At 41.8% G+C, this 13,634-nt stretch overlaps 1 long non-coding RNA gene across 1 annotated transcript in view; it reads right to left on the minus strand.

Moving 5' to 3' along the window:
* Positions 1–13,634, minus strand: part of LOC133270244 (uncharacterized) — a 255,012-nt gene that overhangs the window by 107,630 nt on the left and 133,748 nt on the right. The window lies entirely within an intron of this gene.

The raw sequence follows: 13,634 nt of genomic DNA on the forward strand, positions 1-13,634 counted from the left end.
AAGGAAACTGAGGATCAGCCCATCCTCTTCAAAACAGAGATGTCCAGGTCCTGGGAAAGAGGTGTTGCTTCGGCCCTTGGTCTGGAGGATCTGTTGTAAGAGTAGAGCAAGGACATGTTTTAGCTCAGGGCTAACAGTGACCAACCTCAAACTCACTAGATTTGGTTCAGGCACAATAAGAGGCATTTTCAGAAGTGTTACATCACTTCCTCGTGGTTGATACCAGACTTATAAAAGAGTAGATTTCAGGGAGGTTTGAAATTCTCATGCTCTTTTTATGTGCAGGTGCCCCAAATGAATGGCACCTATAGAAAAAACATTCACTCACTGTCAGTTCCTGATCTGCTGCTCAGCAGCCAGACCTGGCATGCCCGGAAGTCATCACTACCTTGCTGATGTAGATACTTAAAAGTGAAATTCATCTTGTCTGGCTTCAGGGTGTCTAAAAGCTACATGAGTAATTCTGGGCTCATGCCCTCCCTCCTTTTACACTCCTTGAAGAAAACCAGGCACCTCCACATTTCGCTCTGCCTGACTGTAGGCAAGGTCTGAGGGTGAGATGAACCTGTGCCTTGTCATAGGCTATAACCGGATCACAGATAATGAGCCCAGGCTGAGGTGTCAGTGGCCTATTTATAGGATTTCAATAGTAAATCAGGCAAATCATTTTGTCATAGCAATATAAATCCCAAAATAGCATCTCTGTACCGCTGCCCATCCCCATACCTCCCTTCTGCTGATAAAGATGGCATGGAAATGAGATGAGAGACAAACAACAGAGGCTTCTGTGATAAACAGGCCTTAAAAAGATTGCAAATGGAAAAGAAAGATGTGGCTGTATTAAAGATCACGGGATAAACGAGCCATGAGTGTAACAAGAGCTGAAAATGGGAGGCAGATACTAAGTTCAGGAGGGAAAAGGAATGTCCTTGCCTTGTGTGGGATACAGGGACCAGCCAGGATCTGGCCAGTGGAGCAGGTGCAGAGGAAGATGGGGGGCAAGCTAAAATAGCTTTGTTTAGGCTAGGAAAAGGAGGAAAAGGCTAGGAAAAGGATTGCCTTCTATAAATAGTCCAAGTAAGCCCCCAGGGAAGGGAGATAATTATTTAAGCTAAAAGACAATGTTGGCCCCAAATCAAACTGGTTGTGAGTAAATAGAGGGTGGAAACATGAAGGAGGTTTCTGAGCATCACAGGAAAGATGTTCTGAAGCAACTTTCCAGTCACAGCAGGAACCTGAGCACTTCTAAATCCGTCAGAGCAGGAAATTGATCTCGGTGCCAAGATATCTTCCAGATCTACATACACATTACTCATGCTTTATTTAATCTTTATTTTGCCAATGACAAATTTTTGCCTTGCCTTAGAAAATAAGACTGGACAAAAACTTCCCAGACTGTATGGTTGATAGGTTGATCGAAGGCAGGTTCATTCATACTGATGGGTGTTGGGCTGGCATCAGTCGGCACATCCACAAGTGACATCTACAGTGTTCTAGTCCTCCACTACCCTTATTATCGTAACAGCTTCTTAATATGTTGGGTATTTTCGCTCATTATCTTGCCTTATCTCTCTCTCTGCAGTTTATGTACATCATTAGGCTAATGGAACACTGCAAGAATGATGGGAAGTTTTGGCCTGCGAAAAAATGCCATTAAATCTCTTTAGGAGAAACCTCAGTCAACAAAAACTATGGAAACAAAACCAAACCAGGACTGGTGCCTGGGTTTGAATATGGCCACTCAGCAAACAGGGAAACTGAGGAAACTGGGGTCAAATTTCCTTCCTCTGTTTAGCCCTTTTACATAGCCTTATACAGAGAAATTTGATAGTGATAGAGGAAAACCCCACATTCCCATGGAAACTTTGGTGCACACTTTCCAGCAGCAGTGTATAAGAATGGACCAGAATGGTTCTTCTTTAGGGATTAGCCTCATACAATCCTTTGGCTTAGCTCTTAGTAAAAAACATATTCCAGCCCAATTTGCACACAGTTACTTTCTCAATGTCAGAGTTTTACCAAACTACTTTCTTTTTTTCCCCCCTTTATATCTGAGGCAAATAATTGTGCAAGACAGGCACTAGCTTTCTAAGGAGTGAATCCATTGGTCAAAAGGGTTTCCTTGCTGTATGGATGAGATTTCTACCGCTTGTCCCTAAAGCAAATAACTGATTGTATAAAAACTATTCAGATTTAAATAGGAATCCCTATAATGGAAGGAGAGATACAGAATGTTCTTTTTCTGTTCTCTTTCTGCTTCTGAAAAGATCAGATTCACGCTTACCTTCTAACGTAATCTACTCTAATCTCGAGTCATCCACCACTGAATTGACCAAAGTACAGGAAAGCAAGAAACCAGCTTTTTCACAGCTGAAAATGAGTCAACCGTGCACCTCAACCCTTTAAATGAAGTAAAAGCAAGGCTGAGATGGGGAAGGGAGTAAGGTTTTGTTAATAGAAGCAGGCTGTGACCCACGCTTACCTTGATGAATAGGAATAACCCTGTGCTCTGAACTAGATGGGTAAATACAACCTCTGCCAGGTACACCATCATCCACTTTCCTCATATATCATGTCTGAACTTTCATACCCCGTCGCACATCAGAGGGTGGTTATCGAAGGATGATGTACAACCTCTCTGCTTCGGAAATTGTCTATTTAATAGAAGCTCCTGCTGTGTCTCAACAGTTGCATTAGGAACCCTGTCTATCTCCCATGTTCTAAAAAAAGCCATTCGTGAAAGCAGGCGAGCACAAGAGCTGAGTAAACTTGGACACAGCTCCCAGCCAAATTATGAGCATGCTGCCAAACATGGAGAAAAGTGCATCTGATTCTTCTGCTAAGGCGTCCAAGGAGGGCCACAAAATTACAGTTGAAACTATAAACAGAATGAGTACATTTTGTTCATTTTCCTGTTCTCTTTGTAATCGATGCAATATGAAGAGCTGCTATCAGTAGAGTTATACAATCAGATGGTGGCAATAAAAGGAACGTTAGCAAGCCTAGGATGTCATAGGAGGTTGACTGAAGGAAGCAGTTATAAACCAAGACCATTTATATCTATTTAGATGAGAACACCAGTTTCGTGACAAAGTCATTTTGATGTCTGTCTGCCCACTTAATACTCAACTGATGGATGTCTGCATCCTGATCTACAGTGGTTGCCTGGAGAAGGATCAGCACCAAGGATTATACATGCACAGACACGTCTCTTTGTGCACCTTGAATAAGATGTGTGTTATATATAGTCACAACATATCCATGTATAAGTGAGTTCATCTGATGTACACAGTATTATGCATATGCACAACAGCATCATCATCGTCCTGTTTACTGTTTCCTCATTCTATTAGACTCATGGATGGTTTTTCTTATTGTCATGTTAACACAAACGGGACTGCAGGTTCACAGCCTCACAAATCTGTGGCGTGAGGAATACAGTGAGTATAAGACAGGCGTCTCCAGCAGCTGTCAGCAGGGAGCCTTTACTGGAGCATCTTTTGTTCTTTGGCATCTGAAAAGGTCCTGGTTCTCAGATGGTCTTCAGGCTTGTTTTCTTCTCTTACAGCCATTGCTCTGGTATCTGCAGAATGCACTTGGAAAAATCTAGGGACTATCAAAATGAGAGCTGTAAAGCTCTAAAAACAAACAGACATTTCACCTGTCTCTAATCAGCCCCATCTCATGGTTTGGCTTTGATTTCCCCAGTGCAGAAAAGAAACGTATAGGATTTTAATTTCCTTGGCTCCCAAGAGCAGTATGAATGAGACTGCAGCATCGCGTTCGGCTTGTGTTATTAATGGGCTCCATGCTTGCAAATGTCTCATTCAATATATTTGCTCAAAGTGCTTCCAAAAAAGGGGGAGAAAAAGAAGAAAGAAAACATCAGGTTTCTAGGTCTAATGTATGTGACCTGACAGCATGAATACATTAGATCTTCTACAGAAACATACAATTCCAGCACTGTGCATCGGATCTCTAGCCTTTTTATCTCCATCTGGACCCTAATCAGTGTGCTAGCATACTGCCTGGAAATAAGCCTTATTTTCCTGCCATTCTGGCTCAGACTTTCTCCCCATTTGAAAGGGTATGACATGCCTTCTTACAGTCACTGTAAGCTGGGAATGTTTCTGATCTCTTTGTTCAAGCATCCCGAGCATCTTCCGATACAAGTGTTTTCTTTTTTGCTGAGTTGCTTAGTCCCCTTATGCCAGATACTCTACAGGCACAAGGCAGCATGGCTCTGCTGAAGGCTGTATGCTCACGTCTCTCTGCTGAGGATCTCATGCATCATTTTCCAGTCCTAAAGAAGGTACAGTTCAATAATCCTAAATTGAGACCTAGGAGATCTCAGTCGTCTTCCAAAACTTCAAGCAAGCCATGGCATTTCCCCACTTCATGTCTGGTTTTTCCTTCCCATGCTCTGGCTTATCTGCAAGCCTTTAAGTTCTTAAAAGGAAGAGCTGGTTTATATTATGCATCTGGACAGTGTCTAACACAAGAGGGCCCCAGTTTGATTAGGGTCTCTTGTGACTACCGTAATGCAAATACTGCTAATAAAATGCATTTGAACCAGAAAAAAGGCAGTGATGCTTCTTTTCCAGTTAGCTCTTTCCTTGGGAAAGTCTGGGAGAGGTGGGATTCTCAGCCAGAGGCTGGGTGGCCCAACTTGACCCATCCTGGCATAGACAACCCTTTGAGCTGCCCTTGCAGTGTTGCAAACCAAACTGTGCTCACCTGTGCGATGCCTCCCTGTGCCTGGAGTGCTTTGCGCATCCAAATATGCCATATATTTGCCTTCCCAAAGCAGAGCCTGCTTCTGTTAACAGCAATTAATCACTTTATAGCCAGTCTTTTATTATTATGAACACAGCAGATGTGTTTCCATTAATAGGTCCCCAAGTGAGCCTTATCCAGCATCAGTGACACTTAATGAAGGAGATTATGTGGCCTAAATAGAGTTTTCATTTTCAGTGTCTTCCCACTCCTATCTGCACTACCAAGTAAGCAAACAAAGCGCAGTGGAAATCTTGTTCAGGGCTCAGTTACAGTACATAGGATAAACTTGCTGCCAAATATTAAGATGTGTGATTAACAGCTAAAACTTGCATCAGTATTTTTACAAGGATCTGAAACAAAACACTAAAAACAAGCATGTAGCAGTCTTCAAACTGTAGTGGTAATTCCAAGCTCTCCACTTCCCCAATTAACCTCAATATTTGAGCAATGAGAAGGCAGGCAGCTGCTCCCTGGGAATGTGTCTGTCTCCAGAATATTGTTCAATCTCAGGGAACTTTTCAAGCGTGCTGGTTGCCATTAAAAAGTCATCACTTCCAACAGTGGCTGAGACCTAGCAAGTCATTGGGTGCTTATGAAAGAGTATCTAACTAGTAATTGTGAGGGTAATCATGAGGGTTACCGAGCTGTGGCACATGAGGTTTGTCCACATGAGCCAGCCACATCCATGAGTGCACGGTCAGGTCTGAGGGGATGGGCTGTGGATGCAGTGCACAGCATCCTGCTCAAGGAAGATGCTCATCCCTCCGCTGAGCTCTGGAGGCATCCCAGGTTGATGCCCACCATCCCAATGGGCATCACTGAACATGGACCTGTCCCTGATGTACCACCCTGGGGCTGCTCAACACTTTCCATCTCCTCTGAAACAATCAGCACTTAAATCTCTGCTGACATGGAGCCTCTGGCTTTTCTCTTCCTTAACAGCAAAAAAGCATGGGTAGCAGGCACAGGGCATGGATGCTCTTCCACACCATGAGATGTTTTGTGAATAGGATGTTTTCCAAAGTGTTTCCTTTGGAGGGTCACACTCTGCCATAACTTCTGCTCCCCTAAATTACTTCTGGAACCAGACCCCATCTACTCAAATGGCTTCCTACCCATTTTCAGCTCTGAATTGTCTGAGGGTGATTGGAATTTAGTCTAACTTAGTTAGATCTTAAAAGCAGATAGTCAAGGGGCTACACTGCCTCCTTATTCCCAGCACAGTAAATAGAGGAGGCAGCTCCTTGCGTAATACAGACAGGAACAATCCTGTGCATTTCAAATAAGTCCTCCAGGATTCATAAGGAGCACCTCCACTGTATAAACGTGCCATATAATTTTAAAATCCAGAAAGATCGTCTCATAAATTCTATACATCTGTCTTCCACTGGTCTGTGCAGTAAAGGATATTAAAATATGTCATGTCTGCAGTATGGAGCCACTGGAGAGGGAGTTCGGTCACTCAGGGTGCAGTATTTAGCCATTAGATAGTGACAAACTGACCTCACTCCTATAGGAAAGGTGGGAGTGTGATCATGTTTAAAAGCACAGGGTATTCTATAGACCACTTTAACCCATAAGCATGTTTTCAGTCCCTGCACCAAATGCTTGAGGTCTGACAGAATGGAAAAACGATGAACTTTGTTTCTCCACACATCAAAACAGCTTTACCCTTCAAAAGATGCAGATAATTAAGGAATGATCACCCTTAACTGTGGCCCTTTAAAACAAAACAAAACAAAGTGTGGCGTTTTTAATTAAAGCCTAATTAATCTGAATAAAGTGAGGAAATCACATCTGGGCCGTTGCTGCTCTGCAGCTCCTAACCACAGCATGCGTGAGGTTATGTCAAGGACTTGCTTGTCAGCTTTGCTTTAACTCACATATGGGACTGGGTATGAAAGAAAACCCTAGAGTTTTTACTTTCTACAGTAAAAGCCAAACTAACATAAAATGAGATTAATGGCAACAGCAGTGACTGCTTTCATTTCCCAATGAACTCTCTCAATAGTACCAGTAATCAAGATCAGGTTGGGTTTTTCTTCCTTTGTTTGTTGGTTTTTTGTTTTTTTTTTCATTTTAAAAAAACACCAACTTTTCATCAGAGAAAAGAAAAAGAAATACTTAAAATACATAGACACATCTGTTCTCCCATATTAACAACATTACATCTTTCTCCATGTGATGCACAATGAATCATCTCAGTGTGTTTTGCTTTATAGTTTTGTACAAATCCAATTCCTTATGACTATTATTGTAATAATAATATTTTCCAATTCAACAGTACCTTTCGTTTTGAGTTTCTCAGGGCAAGAAACTGTTGACAAGAAGTGAGTTGGACCCATTGAAACAGCTAGGAAAAAGAGAGACACAGCTGTAATTACCAGAGTTAGAATTTGTCTTATAATGGGGAGAAGATAAGAGTGCGAATAATATTTTCGTATGCAGACGTATAATTTTCACTACATTTCGGTTAAATGAGCAAGTGCTGTAATCTTCATTTTTAATGCTTAGAAAAGCAAGCCTTGGTGCACCTTACAGATGCTTTTGACTGGCTTTTTGCCTTCTTAAGAAGAATTAAATCACATCCATGGCACACACTGAGCAGGGGAGATTTCACATTGAAGCAATGAATACAGGGCAGAGGTCCTGCAGCCCATCCGTCTTTTGAAGAGATGATGCTGAGGCTTTAGCAGAGCTAAGTGAACATCCAGCATCCTGCATTCTCCTCTGCTTCTAATAGAATGCCCGCAGGCAGCATGTTTGTCTCTATGGGCTTCACTCAGTATACCTATGGATTTTACTGATGTTCCTCATGGAACAAAATGACCTTCAGTTTTCTTTTCCTTCCCAAAGGCTACTTGAAAATGTAATCTCAGCTAACTTTTTACCCAATGAATTAGTAAAACTGCAGTAAACCCCAGTTCAGGCACTCTGGATTAGTGGGGATTAATGCCCACAAGTAGGTACCAAAACTGTATCTACATCCTTCCAGTCAATGGAAAACCATTAGAGTTGGACACCTACATGGGTTATATAGGCATCATTAATCTAATGTGGCAGCAGCAATTAACAGTTCCTTGAAAGATATTGATCCTGATACTTTTGACCACGTGTCTTAAATGCTGCATGAGGGCAAAAGTCTTGTTTGTGTTTGCTACCAACATCCAATGGGAACGAAGGAATGTTTTCTGCAGCAAGGAATGATAATGATGGTTCTTTATATAAAAAAAAAAAAAAGAGAAGAGAAGAAAGGGCAAGAATCCTTGATTCAATTAAGTCTTAGTCATGTAAATAGTTGGGAGTTTCCAGAAAGTAATGTCTTTATAGCAGGATGCCAATGTAGTGTATAATTAAAATGTAAAAAATGTAGGAAGGTGGCCAAGCCTTTGATTATAAACAAGATTTTCCTAACCCACCCATGACTTGGCATTTTAATCCTGAAATTTATCAACAGGAAAAGGTGATGATTTCTTTTTTTGGACTGGAATGGAAAATAAGTTAGTTTGTAGAGAAATAAATCTTGTTCACAAACTTCACTTGCTCCTTACAAAGGCTTTTAGCATTTGATCACGCTTTAAACAAGAAGGCTTTTCTGGAAAGGATTTTTGTTTTGTATGATTGGTTGCTTTATGTAATAACTGCTTTCTATTGTATAATATGAAAAGCAATGCAAAGCAGTCAGCTTTTACATAACAACAATAATTTAATTACAATAATTCAGTTCAGCTTTACTGTGCTGTACCAAAATGATAACAAGACTGAGCGTGACATTGGCAGCAAATATCAGTGTTTAGCACAGAGGAATCCCAAAATATCACTGAACGCTTTCTCCAGTTTCTCAACCAGCTCTCCCAAGCAACTTCAATATAAAGCCCTGCACAGCTTTGTTATTATTTATACCCTTCTCTAGTTTGGAAATCAGATGGAGCCCTTGACATAAGGTGATTGAATGGATCATCAGTTGTATATTACAATATAGATGGAGGGTCAAATAATGGGAATCTGGTAATGTCCCACCCAAAGCCTCTAAGTCCAGGATGAGTTTTTCCATGGACTTTAAGTGTTGAATGAGGGAGAATTTTTAAATGCAATATTATCTTTTACTTTATGGCACTTACCCTTGCATTAAAGTAGTCATTAAATGCAATATTATAAGCAATAAATCTTATTAGAAAGGGTTTTTTAAACTCTAACTTTCGCTTATTATAAAGTTCCTTCTGGCATGGTCAGGTCTGATGGAATTGCAGGAAGCTGAATCCATCTCTGATAGGGTTTCTGAAGCTGAGCTTTTCCGTGTCCTGTCATCATGAACCTCCAGCAGCACAAATGCCTTTTGCCAGCATTTGGCACTCAGCCCTGTATGAGCTGCAAGCTGGCAAAAGAGACCCAATCTACAATAAGACCTGCCTGGAGCTGGGCAGCTTGATCATTTCAGTGAAGTTAACTCGACTACTGGTGCCCCAGTTGGGTGCTACCATATGAAGGAATGGAAAACAGTTGGACACAAGTTGTGCTCTCCTCACTGGACAGTGGAAAGGTTCAGCACCCCCCCCCCCATATGCCACAGATTTAACTTCACTTATACTTCAAAGTAGAAGTCTTCAAACTGTGATCTCCACGGTAGAGTCAACTCATTGTCCTGTTGAGCGTTTATTTTCCCTTGTAGAACTTTGTGAAGTCCAGGCTTTACATTTTAAACCATCAATAGATGAGATCAGTAAAAGATCACATAGAATGTATCCTCCCTGATTACTCATTCATGAACAGTTGGGTCTACAGATTTTCTTATCCCGGTGTCTTTGATATGAAGCACATTCCTACCTCTTTATGGAACAGTCCCTGCAATTGCAAAGCTTGGGCTTCTGCAAAACACAAGCTGTGTGAATTCATCAGAATGTATTATTCGTTATCAAGCAGCTTAAAAGCAACACCACGCCTAGAAAATAAATTAACAAATCATATATTGTTCCCCTAAACTCCTCAAAATGTATTTGCGTGTTTTAGTGTAACGCCAAGCATGTTTGCATTTCTTATTGCAGAATATAGCACTCAGCAGCCTGCGATACAACAGTTCAGACTGTTGGCAGCAACGATCCAGTTTCCATTTCTTTGAGTGCAGGGTGTGGAAACTTTCTACTTCCTTGGAAACTCCTCTGAAAACGGGTTTTCACTCAATTCAGCCTCTAAGTGTTTAAGAGGTGACTGAAATCCTGAAAGTGGACTGACTGTTTTAGTGCCATTGGCAACCTGGGGAGGTTTCTCACTATGTGAAGGAAAAGGGGGGATAAAAGTGGGAGAGAAATCTACATTATTAAAAACCTAACTAAGGATTTTCAGTGAGTTCCTTCTCTCTCCCCTCTTACTCCTTTGAAAAGAAGGAGGTGAAAATAGCATTATACTTCTCACTTCAAAGTATTATTTGCCTTCCGCATCAAAATTTCTACCCATGCAGTTGTAGCTTCACTTTCTGCTATTGCTCAGCACTGGTGATTCACTGCCATTGGCTAAAGGCTTTATTTAACACCAAAAAATATACTTCAGAGAATTCCCACCATTGTCCAAGTAGCAGGCAAGGCTGTGCTTCAATCTATATCATGACTAGAAAGGTATTCCAAAAGAAACTACTAACAGAACATGGTTAACTGACTTGAGATAGGAAATCCCACTGGGTGGGATGAAATTCACCCAAGTTTACTGATCTATAGTTAGGCATCTATTTAGAGCTGACTGTCTGCAATTCCTCTTGAGTCTCTGGTGGTGGGAGATGACTGCTTCCAGAGGGTGAATCACCCCATCCGGCCATGAATCACCCTCTGGATGCTCTTGCCATTCCCTGCTGACAGTGGCAAAAAGCGGATGATCTCAGGCCATGTGCCACTCCGAAGTGGCTACAGCCAAGTGGGATGGGTGCTGTGCACAGATTGCTCTCCCCCACCAGGCTGTTGACAGTGTGCACACTGCAAGACTCAGGGATGCTTGTCTCTGCCGATGCTCCATCTGTCATGGTACAGTCAGGTCAAGAGCCAGCATTTTGTTGCCTGAGGCACAGACAAAATCAGCAGCAGCCTACAGAAGGCTAAGGAAGAAAAAGCAGTCACTGCCCAGCGTTATGAATAGGTTGATAGCTGGAGTAGGAACAGACACTGGAGCTGTTTGGGTAGTGAGGGAGTGCTCCAAAACTGGAGTAAGTGGAAAAATGCATTTCTTAAAGATTAAATTTTTATTGGTCCATTTACCAGATATAAGCACCTCAGGAGAAAGAAAGGAATTAAACAATTCAATGTGGCAAAGAGAAGCCAGGACAGGGGAGTCCCATTTCAGCCCCGTATTCACAGGGTAAGTCCTCCTAGACTCAGCCTTCTTGTCTGACCTTTCAGTAAAAGCAGGTCCAAATCCAAGGCAATATACAAGCTGGTTTTTAGCCCACTTTCCCCAGACCATATGATCCTGGATTCATAAAGTGATTCGGAATGATTTGGGTTCTGGCGTCTGTGAGTAAAATCTAGTAGCAAGGAGCACTATTTTATTCACAATAATCTCACAGGTTTATTGATGCTTTAACATGTATCTCAGACACTGGGCAGTTGCAAGACTGCCACATAATAGAGGGAACCTGTGAAACCTGTGTTCAAATAGCTTTCTCTATTGTTTTATTTACAACTGGCATAGCTGGCTAGAGAAGGCTTTTGTAGCCGGTGTTTTGATATATTATTGTGTAGCTTTTAATAAGACAGTCATATGCTCGTATAAACTTTCTGCCTTACTGAAATAGTCTGATTTGTGTCTTTTCATTTTGTCCTAATCTCACTCTTTGCTTTTCCCTTTCATTTTTTCACCCCACTTTTAGATCTTGACATTCCTTACCTTTGGGCAACCTCCATTATACAAGAAAAAAATCAGTACTGAACAAACTAACCTTGGGATAGTTAAAGAAATAACTCTTTTCCCAATGGAAATATCTGAAATTCCTCAGCAATACCATGAGAAACTAATCTTGAATTTGATCTGATTTTACAGGATGATTCATGGTTTCTGACTCAAGAAAAGTAAACTTGTTGATTATAGTTTAGGTATCACATCTTTAAAAAAGGAGACGCTATTTATTTTGTTACTTTCCATCTAACCAAAGAAAATATTTCTCTCTTTCTGTGTTGCCAATAATTTATGAATATTAATAGCTGACATCCACATTGGACAGAGCAACACGTGGAAATGCAGCAATCCTCACCAACCAGCCAAAGGAGACAAGGCAGGACCCAAAGCAACAGGGGGAGTTTGTGGTGAAGCTCTTCTTGAGCGGGTTCAGGACAGCAAAGCACCATCTTAGCTGTACTCCCTTGACCTCTGTTTCGAGTTGGCCACGTTGGGTTTTGTTGTTGTTGCTGTTTTAATGGAACTTCTTGGAACAGAATGTGCATTTCTCAGGGTAAGGCTAATGCACATGCCACAGCGCTGCGCTTTCGGTTGCCATGGAGGGAGCGGGGCTGCTTTTGTATCCTGGGTGAGGTCTTCTTGGTACTCCTTAGGAATTATTCACCCCACTGGCAGCTCTGTATGGGGAGCTAAATGCTCTGTAATGCGACTAGGCAGTCACCCTGCAACCCCAGTGCTGTGTTTGCGTTATTATACCCAGATGTCCATCACCTGGCAGATTCACAAGAGTCTTTTTCTTGTATGGTAATTATAGCAGCTTCCTGTGTCGCACTTCCCTTCAGGTGTGGGTGGGACTTCTCATTTTGGATGAGAATGGCAAAACCGTGCAGTCCAAAAAGCCTCTGCAGCAATAAAAAGAACATAAAGTGAGCAGACAGCAAATACACACCCTGGTCTTGCATTTATCCTAATTCATACTTGACCTGCACACTTCCAGTAGTCCCACTGCCATCAATGGGTTTACCAGCTTAGGGAAATGACAGGGAGATGGCTTGTCCTTGCTGTGCAGCAACGGGGACACTCATGAGCTGACACCTGAACTCAGGCACGGATACCCAAGGCACGTGGGTGTTGTCTAGGCTGTTGCAGAGCTGAGCTCTGAAGCAGGTGCTGGCTGGGGTGCTGCTGCCTCACATGCTGGGACAGAAGAAGAATATTAAATGATGACTATTTTATTATTGTTTTCTACAACAAAACAGGCACACTCACTCTTGTCAGAACGCTGTAGCAGGAGGAAAAGCTATTGAATTATTAATTCCTGAAGGCTAATTAATAGGAAGGATGTTAGGAAAGTTTGGAACTCGAAGTTCAAAGCCTGCATGGATGTAGCTGTGAACAGCCTTCACCAGCTACACCATTTGGCGTCACACACACATCCAAACAATACTTAAAAGGATTACACAAACACACTAGCCTGGCAATAAGAGCCTTTGTTTAGCAGCAGAAGACAACTGAAAGAATTTTATTTACAATTGATTACCAAAAAAACCTAAAAAAAATAAAACAAAAGCCTCTTGCCAACCGTTCCTTTCAACTGAGCCAATTCAGCACATGATACAAAGCAGATTGGCCAGCATGACACAGGCTGAATCTCTAATTTCTTCTTATCCTCTTTTTGACATGTGCAACTGAAGCCTAATTTGAGATGTTGTTTCTACAAGGTAAAGATGTTGCTGCAATTATCTGCTGCAGTGGTTGTTAGCTTTTTGCACTTGCTGATTCACTGCCATCAAGGTCCAAAGAAATGATGAGATTGCAAAACAGCATGTGCTGGGAAAATGGAAATTGCTTTTGCTGCTGGCCCAGCACTGCTTTTGCCAGAGGTTTGGGTTGTGCTGGCTGCATTTCCACTCATCCTGTAGGTACAAGATCAGAAGGAACTGGGAGTTGGGAGCTGTGGGAGGATGCAGTGGGAGGTA

Source organism: Pezoporus flaviventris, unplaced genomic scaffold (genome assembly GCF_033815535.1).
Source record: "Pezoporus flaviventris isolate CSIRO_AGI_PZ_B2104156 unplaced genomic scaffold, CSIRO_AGI_Pfla_v1 ptg000020l, whole genome shotgun sequence".
Taxonomy (NCBI): Eukaryota; Metazoa; Chordata; class Aves; order Psittaciformes; family Psittacidae; genus Pezoporus; species Pezoporus flaviventris.